Raw genomic sequence first — 19439 nt, forward strand, 5'->3', positions numbered from 1 at the left:
GCATCTTTTACTCATTTTTAATCATTTTTACTGGGTTTGCTTGTTTGTTGGATTCTGTGTATCAAACCCAGGGGCATTCTACCTCTGAGCTATGTCCCAGCTCTTCTTATTTTTTAAATTTAATTATTTACTTTTTGGGTGGTGGTACTGGGGATGGAACCCTTCTCTACACTCCCAGACCTATTTTATATTTTATTGGAAACAGGGTCTCTTAGGCCAGTGAGGCTGGCTTCAAACCTGAGCAATCCTCCTGTCCGCCTCCCAAGAGCAGGGATTACAAGCATGGGCCACCATGCCCAGCTTTATTTTTATTTTTAAAACAAGTTCTTGCTAAATTGCTGAGGCTGGCCTGTAAACCTGTGATCCTCCTGTCTCAGCCTCCTAAGTATTGGGATTATAGATGTGCGTGTCACCATGCCCAGCTAATCTATTGTATTGTTGAGTTTAAGTGTTCTTTGTGTATTTTGAATAACAGTCCTTTACGATATGTATCTTTTGCAAATATTTTCTGTAGTCTGTGGCATTTCTTCTCATTCTCTTGAGTGACTTAAGTAATTTTTAACCTCAGCAGTGCTGTGAGGTCATCTGCCCACTCCGCAGCGCCTGTGGTCCTGTTCACGCTGTGTTCTATATTAGCCCCATTTGGCACATAAATACTTGCCACAAACTTATCAACATAGGGGATCTCTGGTGATTCTTTAATTTTTTTGTCCTTGATTTCTACGCCAATATTTCATTTCCCAACTATATACAGATATATACAACTATATATGGATTTTTCTTCAAATCCTACCTTCACCCTCCTTACAGGTCAACTACATAAAGTTCCATCAGTTATGATATCTGTTAGTTTCCTATTCAAGAGAAAGGAACACTAAGTGTTTTTAAGAAGAAAGAAATTTAGTGCAGAAGTTAAAGTACTTTCGTGCTAAGGGCGAGGGGACCAGTGATATAAGCTACCAATGGAATTACTGACGCACTGGGTGCCCCATTGGAGAAGGACTGCGAGGAACACCAGGACCATAGTTGTCCACATCTACACAGCATGTATTGACTGTAGAAACAGCAGCCCAAACAGGGCTTTACTCTCATTTTTCTTTCAAAATCTCATATGAATACAAATGAGAACTAATTAGTCAAACCTACTTCTTATCTGAAACCATGGTTGTAAAAATAAGGAAAATGTGGTTCTTAGCTTTGCTGGACTCTGGAGTACAGAACGACAACATTGTACTGAAAGATAAAGCAGTAAAAGGGAGTGGATAGATGCAGACTATATCCATCTTATTAAAACTATACAACTAGTAAAAAAATATACAACTCATCAAATCTATTACTTTATTTTTATGCCAGACCCATAGAAATAGCTACCTAAGTGTTATTATTAGCATCACTATACAGAACTTCTCTTTCTAGACCCAAATCTATATGATTTATTATCATTAACTCACAAGAGTGTCTTGATTATGTCGGTAGATCCCTGTAAACCCCTAAAAGGTTGAGGGGTTCTGGAAGATGCTGTCAGTAGATGGAGGAGAGGAAGTGGTAGACAAGGTGAGCCATGCTATGCAGGAGGAGCTGGCTGTTCTCCCAGCTGCCCACCTGGTCTGGCTCCAGGGGAGCCTGGATTCCTCTGTGGTTTGCAATGTTGTGATTAAGGACAATTGAGTGTCCTCACAAGGGATTACCCAAGAAAGAACTGAATGTGTTTTTTGGGATTTTCACGTTAACCCACATGCAGTAGGAAGCATAGATTTGATTCAGTCAGTAACTGTGGGGCAGGAGGAGGTGGAGGTGGTGGCAGGAGGGTCCTCAGTGCTTACATTTATATTTCCTCTTGATTTTTCTGCCAAGTTGGTATTTTCATTTTATATTATAATAAAAGCAAAGATTAGAATCGATCCCACATGCTGCAAATAGACTATTAAGAGACTTATATGTAACCTTATTTTAAAGATTTACAGTTATTGTTTTCAGTCTCTTCACTAGGATCAGAAAAAATTAATTGCATTGAGATTCAAACGTTGAGAATACAGAAAGATGTGCTGCCTTCATCCATATTTCTCATTTCCTTCTTGAAAATATGACAGCCAAGAAGGTGGCTTCTTCACCTGTTTTTAATTTTATAATGGAACCACTCTTGCTAAGTTGCTGAGGATGGCCTTGTACCTGTAATCCTATTTCAGCCTCCGAAGTACTGGGATTATAGGCATGTACCACCATGCCTGGCTCATTTAGAGATATTTACTAAGAGAAAATGAGTGGATATTTAGTAAGTAGCTAATATAGATTGGTTGGAAATGAGAAATGGGAAGAGTTCCCCAAAACATATTCTATGGTTCTCTGTTAAATAAAGTCAGCAGTTCTTTTGCTTGTGTTATCTCTCTTGCATCATTCTTACTGAAAGTTAATTTAACAGAAAAGAATAGGATAGAAATGTGAGTCTTATCTTTTGAAATTCTTTACAGACTGTTCCCCTGACAAATTTCTTTCCATCAAACGCTATATGCAAATTATCAACCAGAACATATTTATTGATTGATAAACTCACTGAGAGGCTCCATCCTGAAGATTTCCGCTGGCCTTTCCTCTTTGATATGCCATCCCAAGAGACCCTGCATTCTGATTGTTAATATTCTTACAGAGGAAAAAGGGATCGAATTTTCTTAGAAGCAACCACGTCTCATGGGTAAAAATGGGAACCAACTACTGATCAAAATGGCAGAAGATACAGAATTATTTTTTAATATAGAATTATTTTTTAATATTTTTTATAATCTTCAAAACCTTTTGAAATTGCTTCAACAAAGAAGGAAAGACCAAGTCTAATCTTTTGGACTAAGTGTACTACTTATATTATTGTGACTATTAAACTGAGACTGTGGGAGGTAGCCAGGCATAGTGATGTACACCTATAATCCCGATACTTGGAAGACGAAAGCAGGAAGATCACAGGTTCGGGGCCAGCCTCAGCAATCTAGAGAAGACCCTCAGCTACATAGATCCTGGTTCTAAATAAAAATGGATAGGGCATATCTCAATTGTAAAATGCCCCTGAGAATAATCCCCAGCACAAAAAGATAAAAAGGTACAGTGGATGTGCCTGTAATTCCAATAAACCCAGCTACTCAGGAGATTGAGGTAGGAAGATTTGACTTCACGGAGAGCCTGAGCAATTTAGGACAACCCTATCTCAATTTTATCCTTTTTCAGAGATTTTCTTCATTTCCCTATGAAACTTATGTGTGGGGTGTATATGTTAGAAGTTTAAACTAAGCTGGGGTGTGGCGGCGCACGCTTGTAATCCCAGAATTCAGGAGGCTGAGACTGTAGGATCACAGTTCCGGGGCAGCTGCAGCTACTTAGTGAGGCTCTTTGCAACTCAGTGAGACTCTGTTTCAAAATAAAGAATAAAAAATAGGGCTGGGGGTGGTGTGTAGTTCAGAGGTAGAATGCCCCTGGGTTCCATCCCCAGTACTACAAAAAAAGAAGCTTAAATTAAATGGACTTTTTAATTTCCTTTGCTACATCATCATAGCCTGCAATAAGAAATGCCCTTCAGAAATTATATTGTACTTTACCAGTAGACTTAAGTGTGGCACAAAATAGTACATATTTATGGATAGTCTTCTACTGTTGGAAGATCGGACTAAAGGACATCTTTTAAATTATTTATCAAGGAGAAAATTATTTATGAAAAATACTGCTTTATTAACAGTTATAGCCTTTCAGCAAAAGGGTCAGACTCTTCCAAGTAGAGTCTTGTTTTGATTTGTTTCTTTTCTATGCATCATGAATTTGCTTCTCTGTAAAGACATACTTGGTGTTGTTTAGAGGATGATATTTTTTTTCTAATAGCAGGATCTCATCTTTGAGGGGAGAGGGAGTTGAATCGCCAAGGAGACATTCCCAGGAGAGCTCAGAGCCAATTCTGTGCTCATGGCCAGCTATTTCCCAAATACAGTGCATCACAGGAGTGAAGTGGCTTTGGATCAAGGGTTTTCTACATAGTCTTAAATAAGTCCTTTTGAAATTAATTTATTATATAAATCATATCGATCATATGAATTTAGCATATGAATCAAATACAATATTTGCTACACCAAGCACCGCGTCAGGCATAAGTGATCATGAGAAAAGTGGCATCTTATTTCAGTAGTGATATGAATATGCCCTGGAGTCCAAGTGGTCTAAATTTTAGCCTTATCTGAACCCTTTTGTGTTTACTGTCCTAACACACGCACTAGAGATAGATTAGGGGAAAAAGAGGGATTTATTGAAAAATCCACATAATTCTACATCTCTGTTTCTCTTTGCCTGCCAGTTTTTATTCAAGTAGATTGGCTTGTGTCCCGTGGCTAAAAACATTGCTACTAGAGGTACATTTGCTTGATAATCTCTGGTTTACAATGTCAAATCCTGAGCAAGGGCTTATGGTTGCCTGATTTTAAATCAAGTGCTGAACTCAAAGACAAGGTAGATGGATCTGGGATGTATGGGGAGTGGTTGGGCATGGTATTTATGTAAATACGGCATTTTCAAATTCTATCACATAGATGCAATGGGTGCAGCATTTTATTTTTTTTTATTTTTTATTTTTATTTTTTTGGTGGTACTGGGGTTCCTGGAAGCCCTTCTACCTCCAGGCTACACTCCCAGACCTATTTTATATTTTTGAAACAGGGTCTCTTACGCCAGCGCAGCTGGCTTCGAACCTGCGCCATCCTCCTGTGTCCGCCTCCCAAGCGCGGGGATTACAAGCGTGCGCCACCACGCCCGGCCTTGGGTGCAGCATTTTAGAACGGTCTGGTGGGCTTATGCCCAAATCCATGTCAGTCAGATGCCCTTGCTGCAAGTGAGGGAAATGCAAATGCAACTGGCTCAGGTGAAAACGTAAGCCAGTGACAGTGGCACACGCATATGAATTTTGCTGTTAAATGACCTGTAATCTAGAAGTATATATAGGACCCTTACTTAAATAACTAATGTATGATAGAAAAATGGTATTAACTTGTATTCTTCTGAGAATTTAATGAAATTATAAGAGTATTGATAGATATGGCATATTACTAAGCACAGACTGAGATAAATGTGATGATAAGATTTAAAAAAATAGTGAGTTTTCAGAAATGATGGTAAATATCTGTAATTACCATACTTGGAAATCTAAGACAGGAGGATTTCAGGTTCAAGGCCAATTTCATCAATGTAGACAGACCCTCAGTAAGTTAGTGACCCTGTTTTAAAATTAAATAAATAAAGATCTGGGAGAAATGGTGTAGCTCAGAGGTAGAATGCTCCTAGGTTCAATACCCAAACAAAAGAGAAAGAAAGAAAGAAAGAAAGAAAGAAAGAAAGAAAGAAAGAAAGAAAGAGAGAAAGAGAGAGTAAAAGACATAAATAAGTTAAAATACTGCATGAAAAAAAAGTTTCTGGCATAGAAAAACAGCAGAAGTATAACACTGGTGAAAATGTTAAGAGCATTCATTTAATGGAGCTGTTCATTGTAGCCAAAGTCGAAGAATGGAGAAAGTACTACATTAGTAGCTTGTAAAATTCTATGAAGTGGGCTGAGCATGGTGGTACATGGCTGTAATCTTAGTACTTGGGAGGCTGAGATAGTAGAATTGCAGGTTTGAGGACAGTAGTTGGCAACTAAGCAAGACACTGTTTCAAAGAAATAAAATAAAATAAATGAGGCTAGGTATGTAGCTCAGTTTTATAATTCCCTTGGGTTAAATCCCCAGTACCACAAAATAGTAAAATAAATATAAAAAGTGTTAAATTGATTAATTGGTAGTAGACTTCCATAATACTTTCTCTTGGTAATAAAAATTAGAATTACTTAAAGGTGTGTCAAGAACATGGTATTCTGGATGGAGATAATACACAAATACACAAGATGGAAGTCGAGTCTGAGAGGGGTAGGAATGAGATAATAAAAGGCCCAGACCTTAAATGCCATGTACAGAAATTTGATTATTTTTCCATAAGCACTAGAGAACTGGCAATGATTTTTCTGTAAGATGATATTACAAGTCTATTTTGGGAACATATATCTAGCAGAATGTGGAAAAGAAAGGCAAAAGTTTATTTATAAAAGTATTGCTATAATTTTGCTAGAGGTAGCAATAAGGTCTCTTTAATAATTTGAATTTAGAATATCCCCCTATCCTTCATGAAACAAGGTAGCAATGTTGGAAGCAAGTCTTAGTAAGAAGGATTTCCTGGGGGTATAATCTTGGGGCTTATATATTCTTCCTCCTCCTTCTACTCTCTTTCTGCATCTAACCTCTGTGATGAGAGAGCAGAAACGTATACTCTCCTTCCTCTCACTTCCCAGCACCATGCCCTGAGCTCTGCACACCTGCCTGACATGAACTGAACCTTTAAATCTCCAAAACATGTGAGCAAATAAATCTCCCTTCCTTTATGTTGCATGGTCAGTCCTTTGGGATTACAGCAATGAGGATATTGACCAGGACAGAAATTGGTACCAGAACTGGGGTAACTGCTATATCTAGGTCTAACCATGTGTTTTGTGAGTTTTGGGATCTGGTTTGTCAGCAAAAGTTGTAAGAACCAAAACATAGATAGAAAGAAGGACAATTAGAGGGCAAAAGGACACCATAGAAAAATGGAGTAGAGCTACCCCGATGGAGATGGAGGTGGGTCTAATGGTAGAGTGGGTGTAATGGCTTTATTCATTTATGTTTAGCACATTCTTGTTTGTTTTCATATTTAAATGTATTGTCTTTTAAAATTTATTGTTATTCAGCCCTTTTGTCAAAGATCAATTGACTATAAGTGTGTGGGTTTGTTTCTGTATCTACTATTCTGTTCCATTGGTCTGTGTGCTTGTTTTGTGCCAATACCACACTGTTTTAATTACTATAGCTCTGTAGTATAATTTGAAGTCAGGATTTGTGATGTCTCCTGCATGGTTGCTATTGCTGAGAATTACTTTGACTATTCTGAGTCTTATTTTCTTCCATATGAAATTCATGACTAATTTTTCAAGGTCTATGAAGAATGTCGTTGGTATTTTGATAGGAATTGCATTAAATCTATATGTCACTTTTGGCAGATTGGCCATTTTGATGATATTTATTCTATCTAACCATGATCAAGGGCGACCTTTCATTTTCCAAGATCTTCTTCAATTTCTTTCTTTAGTGTTTAATAATTTTCATTGTAGAGCTTTTTATGTCTTTGGTTAGGTTTATTCCTAGGTATTTTATTGGTTTTGAGATTATTGTAAATGAAATTGTTTTCTGTTTTCTTTCTTTGTGGATTCATGGTTTGCATATAGAAAAGCTATTGATGTTCAGAGCAGCACAATTCACAATAGCCAAACTATGGAGCCAACCTCCGTGTCCATCAACAGATGAATGAAGTACAAAATTATAGGAAATACACTATTCTACTCAACAATAAAGAAGAACGAAAATTTGTTATTTGTAACATTATGTTAAGTGAGATTAGCTAAGCACAGAAAGAGAGATATGTTTTTTCTAATATGCTTGAGCAAAGAAGTATTTGGGATATCAGAGGGACTCCAGGTAATGGAGGAGATCCTCAGTGGAGCCAGGAGGAAGGGAAGGGAGGAGGAAGATCGTGGTCCATTAATGGAAATGCTACCTGCGACTATGTGTGTACATGTGAATGTAACATTGTCGATCTGGGTACATGGTATTGGGAAGAGGGAAATGATGAGGCAGGTGGCGGCACCAAGTGCTGTGTGCATGTATGCCATTGTCAACATGATCTTCATTATGGTGTGAGACTATAATGCACCAATAAAATTTAAAAAATTAAAAATAAATAAAATTTATTGTTACTTCTTAATATTTCTTGTGTACATCCTTTTCTCCTATGCCCCAATCTCTTTCCAGGTAGTTTCTCTCCGGTCTTCTCTCTTCTATCTTGGGAGAGAACTGATCGCTTCTATTCTAATCAGGGAGGAGGTATTATGTTGTCTTTTTAACATTCGCAATTAGATTGCATCCCTACTGTATTTCCTCTGACATCCCTGTTTCTTCCTTTTTCCTTTTGGCAAAAGAGAAAGAGACAAAAATAATGCAGCAGCATGAGGCCTCTGGTCTGAATGAAAACTCTGTGATTGTCTTTTTCTAACCAACAAGTCTGGCAGACAGCTTCTAAATTGCCCTAAGCTCCCCTCCCAGTAGGGGAGCTAGATGCTTACTGATTAATTTGAACTGAATGGGCCCTTAGCTACTATCATTCACAGAATTAAATCAAAGAGCTCTGTACATTGGAAAGAACTTTACCTTCCAACAAATGCAACATTTGAAGACCTGGGCAACTTGTGGAAGCAGATATAAAATAATTTCTAAATGCAGTTAAGCCAAGCTATTATAGAACATATTACAAAAAAGATGGAAGAAATTAGTTGATAGAAAACTTGAGCCGGGCGTGGTGGCGCACACTTGTAATCCCCACACTTGGGAGGCGGAGACAGGAGGATCGCGCAGGTTTGAAGCCAGGCACGCTGGCGTAAGAGACCCTGTTTCCAAAATATAAAATAGGTCTGGGAGTGTAGCCCGGAGGTAGAAGGGCTTCCAGGAACCCCAGTACCACTAAAAAAAAAAAAAAAAGAAAAAAAGAAAGAAAAAAGAAAAAGGAAAAAGAAAACGAGGCATTATCCTAAACAATTTAGCATTAATTTAATAGATTTTAATATTTTATGTGTGATAATACAATGACAATAGCATAGTTGCTGCATTTTTTACACATGTTTTTCTGAAAATCTATAGTAGCAATTTTCTATTAATTTTGTTTAGTTGATCCTCAAGTTTGGGAGAACAAAATCAAATTATAAAAGAATAATTGAGCCAGGCATGGGGGTGCACACCAGCAATCCTAGAACTTGGTATACTGAGACAGGGTCATGGGTTCCAGGAAAACCTCAATAACTTATTAGATCTTTTTGTAAAATGAAAAAAAAAAAGGGCGAACAGTGTAGCTCAGAGGTTGAATTCCCTTAGATTCAACCACCAGCACCACAAACGAACAACAAGCAAGCAAACAAAGAATTCAGTTACCATTTCAGACGCTGATAAAAGTGTTAGAAGTAGGTGAATGGTATAAGGAATAAACTGGCCACTGATAAAAGTGTTTGGATTAGTATCAACTCCAATTACCAAAAAAGAATGTGTAGGAAGCACCTATGTGTCATTATCCTTTTTGAAGATAATTTTTAAAAAAATGCCAGTAATGGGGTCCGTTACTGGAACTGAGTTACCTTCTGTGAAAAGTGTTGGGTACTTGTACTATTTCTATCAAGTGTGTCTTTCCCTCACTTTATTGGGCATCATCACCTACTGGTTTTGGCCATGGTAGTGCATTCTACAGAGGCTGGTTTGCCTCCGTGCTTGTAAGCTAACTGGCTCTATGCTTTTTATGATATCTGGGTGTCCTCAGTCCTTATTCATCAGAATTAAACATGGGGACTTTTAAGCATATAGAAACCTCTTACTGAGTCTGACTCTTCAAGAGGGAGGCCATTACACCCGCACACACCTAGAGGGGCAAAGGTGAATTTTATGTGCAGACTAGCTTGAACCACAGAAGACTAGGAATTGATCAGCTCTCAGGCATGCAAAGTAGAACCACGGCCAGCATAATTTACTATACCTATGTTAAATTATATTGCGGTCAGACATGCTTTTCCATTTTTTGTGCTAACATATACTGGAATCAAGAAAAAAAAAAAACCTCAGCTACTTGCTCTTGAATATGTGCTTTTCAAAGATAAGTCTACAAACCAACTAAAAAATTAACTTATCAAGACTAACCCCTTAACTTATCAAGAATATGTTCAAGGCTCCTCTCTTAATGTGCCCACTGGTCTAAAGTAATTATGTGATTAAAAAAAAATCTACTAAATCCTGATCACTTCTTTCTTTCTAAACTGATCTTTAAATTTCCCAGCCAAGACTCTACCACGTTATAAAGACACTTCTTGACTACTGCCTCACCTGTTCTGCGAAACTTCTAAGCTCTGTAAAGGTGTGGCACTCTCCCCAGCCTGCCGCTGTATAAACTTAGCTTTACTTAAGCAACAAGTGCTTTTGGTGAGTTGAAAGTCACAGTTAAATGCACTCATGCAGTCACATATATTACATGTGTAATAACAGCCATTACATTTTATAAAAATTAAATAAAATTAGAGTTTGCACGAAAGGAATAAATCAGCTAGTTTTAGACTGGTCTCTAGAATCAATCTGGCATTTTTTTTTTTTTTGGAAACATCTTCTTTGTTGTTCCTAGCCATAGGACATTTTGCCCTCACGTGAACTCCAGCAGGGGGTTCAGCCTTTATATCCCAGAGTTTGATTTCACTCTTTCGCGTGAATCGATTCCAAAAATGTCTAAGTTGGATTTTGTCCTGGTTATTATACCTATTATGTTAAACTATTAGAGTTACTTACTATGCCCTGAATCTAAAGTCTCTAATTCTTTGCATGTCTGGGGCCATTCTGTTGCTACTTTCTGCTATTAACAATTAATATATTTCATAAATATCAGAAAACTAGAGAAAAAATGACATAAGATTCTGTGCTAAAAAAATCAGGAAAATTTTATCTTTGGCAATTAGGAAATTATAACATTTACTCTAGGTTAATCTTGCCCCTTTATTGGAAATAGACTATTTATTTTATGCAGCAGTAGCTCAATACTACTTGAACTCTAACTTGACTTTAGACATATATTTTTTGAATACTTGACTTTAGATATAACTTTAAAAAACTTAAGATAATATATCTAAGCTGATGACCTGTGACTCCAAAAGAAAAGTAATTCAGGAAGATTAAGAACTTCTCTGTGAAAAATAAATATGATTTAGTAAAACGAAAAATAATCCCACAAAAATTGGGGATAGATATACAAAAGATAGGGATATACAATATGACTTATTATGTTGCATTCATAAAGAACACATATGTGGCTAAATTTAAAAATCCTTAAAATCTCTTAAATCAATTTTACTAAGCCTCAAAGCCCTAAATATATTATTCATAAATTCCCATCATTCTCCAATTTGAGATAAAAAAAGATAAGCCATGAAAACAAATTTCACTATATACATTAGTGGTCCACTATTTGAGGCTTTGGGACATATCTGCTTTAAAGCAATAATGTAAGGAATTAAAAGTCACACAGGAATTGGAGTCAATTTGAAATGTTCAGGCACAAGAATAGTCATTCTCAGTATCTGTGGGGATTGTTTTCAGGACCCTCACGGACACAAAAAAATCTGCAGATCCTCAAGTCCTTTATATAAAATGGTATAGTATTTGCTTATGTCCACATTCTCTTGCATACTTTAAATCATCTTTAGAACATTGGTGATCCCTAATACAGCACAATGTTAGATAAACAGCTTCCATACTATATTGCTTAGGGAATAATAGTAAGAAATAAAGTCTATACATATTCAGTACAGACACAATTTTTGTTTTTCTTAGTACTTTCAATCCCCAGTTAGTTGAATCAACAGATGAGGAACTTCTTTGGATATGGAAGACCAACCACATGATGTTTATAACAGTAGAGGCTGGGTCTTTAGATATGTCCATTATGCTTTATTTCTGATTTTATGACAGTTTTGATATCTGTAGTAAAGAGATAAAAGGTCTACAAAGATTTTTTATACAAAAATAACATAACTTTGAAGACCTTTAAGAAGGCACTTAACAAGAATTGGCTATAGAACCCACTGGGAAATCAAAGGAAAAATAACATTAGATTCCTGTTGTGTACCTTCATGGCCAAGAACAATCCTTTTGGAACTATAGGCAGTACACTACAGGAAAGAATCAGCTAAAATTCAGAATAGGCAAATGATCTATAAAGACTCTCCAGGGAACTTTAGGATTTCAGCTGAGATTCTTTACAAAGAAACATTAAAATGTGAAAATCAATGACTTTTCTTGGACCCACCAGAGTCTGAGGTGGCCACAAAATTCAGAGAGAAAGGCACGCCTGGGGATAGGCAGCAGATATCTGCTTGATAGGAACAGAAGCTACAGGAGCTATTAACTGCTAGGAACACTTAAATGGCACTTTTGATGAACTGTTGGAGGCTGAGTGTAGCCTAGCATGAGAGGGAAAACGCACACAAAGGTTTATGTGTCTTACCTCCAGAAAACCTACCAGACCTTCAGATCCAAGAGCTAACAGCGGAAGGATTTCGTGGCTCTGTTGGGGAGAAAAGAATAAAGCTCTTTATGAAGTGTACCCAGAGAATTGTTTATTACAAAGGTGTTTTGTTGAAGGAGAAAGACTATCAGAGCCTTATCCACCTTGGGAAGGACTTTCTCTTTCTTGTACCTGTCTCTTTATAGGTGTACATTTTATATGGTTTTAAAGGTCCCAAACTATGGGCACAGGTCACTAGCAAAATCAGACTTAAATATAAGATTATAGCATGTTTTCCTCCCTGCCTTGGCCATTGCATTAAATGGCCATAGATATCTGAAGAGTGGATTAAAACCAGAAGAGCATCAAGGTGCCAAATGCATTCAATGAAGAGGTTTCAGAAAAACCTGAAATCAAGAAGTGAGAAAAACAAAAACATGGACACTAGAAAAAATTCAAGTTCCTTCCATGGACAGCTACAGCAAACATAAAATAAAAACTCTTAAATCAACTTTAGACTTCATAGTGTGTACCTCAAATCCAATTGCCTATGACAACACTTTTGGTTATCAACAAAAATTACAAGACATGCTAAACAGCAAGAAAAATCAAAGTCTGGGAAGATAAAGCAAAACTCAGAACAGTACTCTTAGATTTTATAATCATTACATACGGAATTTTAAATAACTATGAGAATTTTAAGGGCAGTTATGAAAATATAGGTAATATATGTGAACATAAGGTTTTTTTCCATCATTTTGGCAGTAGCCATTTTATTTGGAGTGATTTTGAGATTGTGATTTGCACTTCTCTAATGATGAGTGATGTTTAGTATTTTTACCCTGATATTTAGCCCTATGTATAATTTGATTTGAGAAATAGTTCTTTCAATCATTTGCCCATTTTTAAAAGTTGGATTATTTGTTTTCATGCAGTTAAATTGTCTGAGTTCCTTGCTTATTCTGGATATTAATCTCTGATTAAATTAATATTTTGCAAATACATTTCACATTCTATAGGTTGTCTCTTTACTGTTTAAGCTGTAATAAAATACCCATAACATAAAACTTATCATCTTAATAATTATTTTTTTAGAAAAGAAAAGCATAAAATATATATTTAAACAAAGATTTACATGAAAGAGAAACCTCTAATTATGAAGACCCCAAATCCCAGGAAATGTGTATTTTTCAAATTTTATTTTATTAGTGCATAGTAGTTTTACATCATAATGAGGAGCAAAGTCATACAAAAAATGCACAAAGGCCTTAGAGTGTTTTCCTTGCTTCCATCCTCCCTGAACATAACAGTGGGTTAGTTGTGAAACCCTCATCCGTGGGCATAGGATATTTTGAAATGTTTCTTTCATCAGTTCTTTCTTTTTCTCTCAGCGTTAAGTACATTAACATGGTTGTTCAACCAATCTGTGAATCTCTTTTCATCCTGAAAAACTGAGACTTTATCCTCATTAGAAACTCTCAGTGTTAAGTAATAAGTAAGTAAGTAGGCAAGACTACAAACAAAAACTTCCATACAATGAAGAAAGCAAACATGTTAGTCATTGACTACTTCTCTAGGGAGAAATTATCTGTAGTTTCAATTTCTGCAGTTCAGAAACAATAACACTTGTGAAGCTTTCAGGAGCTACCTAATTAATCAACCGTGATTCATGACATTGAAAAATCCTTTCACAACGCAGTCCATGTCTTATTCATCTCTATCACTTTCATGATGTTGATACAACTCTTTCATATTTAATGACTCTTAAGTAAAGAATATTAAATACCTAAAAATACTTCTCAAAATTTAAGATTTTTATGTGCAGGTGGGGTCTTTTTCTCTGTTAAGATCAATGTCAATTTAGACTAAGATGTGAGAAAAATAAATTCACAAAACAAAGTGGGGAGGTATCTGCTAATGTGTACAACATTGTATCTACTGCTTTTATTCGATAAAGTATACACCAATTTAAGAATCATGCACTTTTAAAATAATTTATTTTTCTACAGTAAGCTATTTATTGAAATAACAGTTTTTAAAAGTTCCCTTCTCAATGGCCTATTTATCTTTAAGACAGACTCATTAGAAGCCAGAAACAATTTCTTGTCTGATTTATCTTAATAAATTAAGTGATGTCTAGAAATTATCATCATGGCAGTAGTCACTGATGAGTTAGCTCTATTTACTCAGTACTTGGAATATGTAAACAAACTCAATATTCACATTTCTTTAACCTCCCAAGACAAAATCAGCAGCAGCAGAAGGGGATAGTTTGCTATAATGAAGAAATACATGAAATCAGCTTTCATTTTAAAGTAGACTCATCATAATCTGGAGAATACCGTGAGAATATCCTCACATAAATTTTGAAGGGAGATATGCAATTGTTTTGTCTTCATAATTTGGTCATTATTACCAAAATACATACATTGTATATTTCTGTTTGTTTCTGGTCATGTTGTTTTCCTAGCTTTGATATTTCTAAGGCACCTTCATGATAACTAACAATATAGGTTATTGCCAGAGACCTTCATTTTCTTTGTTCATCTGTACTTTTTTTTTTACTTTCAGAAGAAATAACTTAATTGAATAAGCTTTTTGCCAGTCAATATGACGAGTCTTTGGGGTAAAATTTTATTCAGTCTGCCATAGTGATTGCTGAACTTTATATTACATTGATAATTGTTTGCTCATATTCCCTTAAATGGGACATTATTTCTCCCCTTTTCTATAGTAACACAATTTCAGGAACTCAGATTGATTAGTTGATTCTAACATCTCTATGCCAGAAACGGTTATACAATGCAGCCTTGGGCAATGTCCTTGGTCATTGCTTAGTTCAGAATGACCATGTGACGATGTCTGGGGAATAAGACTCCTTACCAAGGACTTTACTATGAGAAAAGCACACTGCTTTCTTGGATTTCAGGCTCTCCATTAATTCATTCACTCTTTCTTTCTCTGAACAAATATTAATGAGTATCTTTCTGGGCCAGTCTCTGGTCTGGACTGGTGAATACATCAGTAAACCAAAAAGAAAAAATAAAACTCATACCTTTATGGAATTTGCATTTTATTTAGGGAGGGAGATGGCTATAAAGAAAATAAAATGTATATATAATTGTTACATAATAAAGCAAATAGAAATGAGGCCTGAAAGCCAGTGGAGAAATGCTTACTAGTGCTTCCTAGGCCATTTAGAGCTTTTTTGTCTTTTATTATGTGTAAAATGGAAAGTAGTATAGGGGATTTAGTAGAAGAGGGATGTGCGATCTGACCTACACTTTAGATTTATCATTCCAAGTTCTATGTTGACAATACATTTTAAGGTAGAAGAGAGAATTGTGGCTCAGAGGAGGGTAGTAGCAGCAAAGGTGGTAGAAACTGAAGATCCAGGATAGGTTTTAAAGGTGGGAGCCAATGGGATTTCCTCCTGTGTTAACCAAGATACAAGGAAGAAAGGAGACAAGGATGATTCTAAAATTCTGACCTGAGTAACTGGTAAAGTAGAATAATCATTTAATGATGTGGGGAAGGATATATGATGGCAGGTTTGGACAGAGAGAATTTGGGGCCTGAAGAGTTTGAGATTTGTGTTAGACATCTGAATGGGAAGGTCGTGCTAAAGTCTGCAGTTAGTGGCAATACATATTGATTTGGATATTGTCAAATTATAGTTGGTTTTAAAGCTATGATACTGAATGTCGTTATGAAAGGTAGAGAGAAAAATGAGCTTTATTTTTATATACTTTTATTGGTGCATTATAGTCTCACATGATGATATAAGTCATATTGACAGTGACATGCATGCACACAGCATATGGTGGCATTCCTGCCCCCTGGCTACCTCCCTATCCCTCTTCCTTCATACAGATGACTGAGGTTTACATTGGTATTTTCATGTATGTACACACAGCCGATGGTAGTAATTCCTTCAGTGATCTTCACTCTTACCCTTCCTTCCCCCCAGGCCACCTCCCTGGCTCCACTGAAGTTTTTCCTCCATTAACTCGAATCTCTCTGGTATCCTAATTACTCCCGAGCTTCTGCCTATTAGAAAAAAATATATCTGACCCTTCACTTTCTGTGACTGGCTACCCTCATTTAATGTAATGTTCTCCAGCTTCTTCCATTTTCCTGCAAATGACATAATTTTGTTCTTTATTGCTGAATAGATTTCCATTTTGTGGCTATGTATAATTTTGTAATTCCTTCATTTGTTGAGGGGCAGCTAGGTTGATTTCATTATTTGGCTACTGTGAATTCTGCCACTATGCACATATTACTGTAGTTCTCTGATTTCAGTCCCTTTGGAAAACTGGATCGGATGATGGATCCATTCCAAGTTTTCTGAGGAATTGTCCCACTGATCTCTATAGTGCCTGAGCTGATTTGCAATCCCACCAATGGTGTAGAAGAATTCCAATTTCCCCACATCTTCACCAACATTTATTGGTTTTTTTTTTTACTTCTTGATGATTATCATTCTGATTAAGGTTAGATGGAATCTCAGTGTAGTTTTTCTGCATCTCCTTGATTACTAATGATATTGTATTTATTATACATTTGTATCTTTTCTTTTGTGAATTGTCTATTCAGTTCAATTTCCCATTTCTGGGTTGGGTTATTTTTCGGTGCAAAGTCTTTTAATTTCTTTGTATATTTTAAATATTAGTCCTCTATCAGAGGGATAACTGGAAAAGATATTCTCCCATTTTGTGGGTTTTCTCTTTAGACTCTTGGTGGTTTCCTTAGATGAGCAGAAACTGTTTGGCTTAATGTCGTCCCGTTTATTTACTCTTATTTTAATAATCTGAGCCATGGGCACTTTGTTGAGGCAGTTACTACCTGTGCCTATTTGTTGTAGTGTTGGACCTATGCCCTATTTTAGTAGCTTCAAAGTCCCTGGTCTAATTTTCAGGTCTTTGATGCATCTTGAGTTGACCCCTGTGCAGGGTGAGAAGTAAGGATTTAGTTCAATTTTTCTACAACTGGATAATCAATTTTCCCAGTACCATTTGTTGAAAATCCTGTCCTGTCTCCTGAAAACTGAGCTTAAGAATCTCAACAATAAGCTATTGAGGAGACTTGGAAGAACAAGTTAAAAGGACAGGAAAGGACAACCAGGGAGGTATGAGACAAATATGAAAAGGGTAGTGCTGTGGAGTCAGGTGTGTTCAACTTCCAGGGACTTTGTTGTTGGTTGAAGATAACTTGTATAAGACGGAAGACAAATAATGCAGAAAAATTGTGTTGGTTAAGATTTGTTTGGCCTGCATTCACCCACTGATACCCTCTTAATCACTTTTGGCTAGGTCATTGGATTTTGATTCAGTCAATCCACATGTGACAAGACTTAAAATTGCTCCAACAAAAACTCCCTTTAGAAATTTTTTGTAAAAATAAAGCAATGTAACTGGCAGGTATCTACATTATCCTTCATAATAAAGCTCTAATTTGCTAGACATAACATTTATCTTTCTAGGTCTACAATTATAAAGACAGCACCAATATCCTAATATAGCTGGTTCATGCCCAACCAAAATAACACCAATATTTTTTCAGCCAAGTAGTAACCAGAATTATGACTGACTTTTGCAACAAAATATTATATCTTTAAATAATTTTGAATAAAATTTCTAATATTAAAATCTACTTAAATATATGTAACCATAATTTGCCAACGTATAACAAAAATTAATGAGATATACTTTCTTTAATGATGTACATTTTCTACTTTTTAACTGAAACACTTTTAAAAAAAACATCCTCCATTGGAGTCTTTTATTAAAATTTTCTTTTTGTCCAGCAAAGAAAACCATCAAGAGTCTTAAGAGAAAACTACAGAATGGAAGCTACTTCTCTTTGCCAGTTACTTCTCTGATAGAGGACTAATACCTAGAACATGCAAAGCTTAAAAAATGTTAATGTTAAAAAATCTTAAAAATTTGTTAATGTTAAAAAACAAATAACCCATTATAAATAGAAAATTGAACTGAACGATACTTGTGAAAAGGAGAAATACAAATGGTTAATAAATATATAAAAAATGTCCAACATCATTAGCAATCAGGGAAATATAAATCAAAACTACACTGGGATTCTATCTAAGTCTGGTTAGAATGACACATCAAGACACATAATAAATGCTGGTTCTGTTAGATTGTTCAGGCTTCTCAAATCAGCATTATAATATAGAAGGGCAGCTCATATTACAGTCTGGGCTAGTTTCAATTTCTTTAACTCTTCTAGAAAACTCTTCTAGTTAAATATGATACAACTGCCAAAATAAATTATTTTTTTATTTTTGTTTTTTTAACTTTTCTTGAAAATTGTACCCAAAGGTACTCTACCTATAACTACACCCCAGTCTTTCTTTCTTCCTTTCTTTCTTTCTTTCTTTCTTTCTTTCTTTCTTTCTTTCTTTCTTTCTTTCTTTCTTTCTCTTTCTTCCTTTCTTCTTTTCTTTTTTCTTTCTTTCTTTGTTTCTTTTCCTTCCTTCCTTCCTTCCTTCCTTCCCTCCCATTTCTTCATTTTTCCTTTCTTTTTTTATGATGCTGAGGATTGAACTATGGACAGTCTTCCTCTGAAAAACAATCTAGATTGAGTTTTCTTAATTTTAATTTGGAAACAGGATCTCACCAAGTTATTGAGAGCCTCACTAGGTTGCTGAGGCTGGCCTCAAGCCTGCAACTCTCCTTGTGTCAGCCTCTCAAGTACTGGGATTACAGATCTGCTCCACCACATCTGGTTCATAATATACTAATATGCAGTAAAGTATATATAGGAAGAAAAGTAAGAAGCTTTAGAAATAAGAAGTTAACTAAGTGTTCTACCTCATCTTAAATTAACGTTAGCCTTGGAAGGGATTACAACTTACTCCATGTCTTTAGACTTAGATGCACTTTGCTAAAATATATATTCCTATAGACTTTATTTCTAGCCTGTATCACTTATTGTGTGTCTTTAATTTTTAACTCTTACCACTTCTTGTTCCACAGATCCAAACATTATGGGAAGATGGAAAACCGTAATGGAGTGAAGTACTCATATTTTCAATGGCTTATTTATGAGAGAAATCTTTCCTCTCTAAACACAGGTGAGGTATTTTGTATGATCATCAAAGAAGTATTTAGAACTCATGCAGGAGGAACTGAACATTTGTTTTATTTTTGGCAAACTGAGGTAATATTCGAGGACTCAGTAAGTTTTGCCGTGGCCAAACTTAAAAAATTAAAATAAAGGAGAGCTAATAGAGACACCAAAGCTGGACG

This window comes from Muscardinus avellanarius, assembly GCF_963383645.1.
Source record: "Muscardinus avellanarius genome assembly, chromosome: 8".
In the NCBI taxonomy this organism is placed as follows: domain Eukaryota; kingdom Metazoa; phylum Chordata; class Mammalia; order Rodentia; family Gliridae; genus Muscardinus; species Muscardinus avellanarius.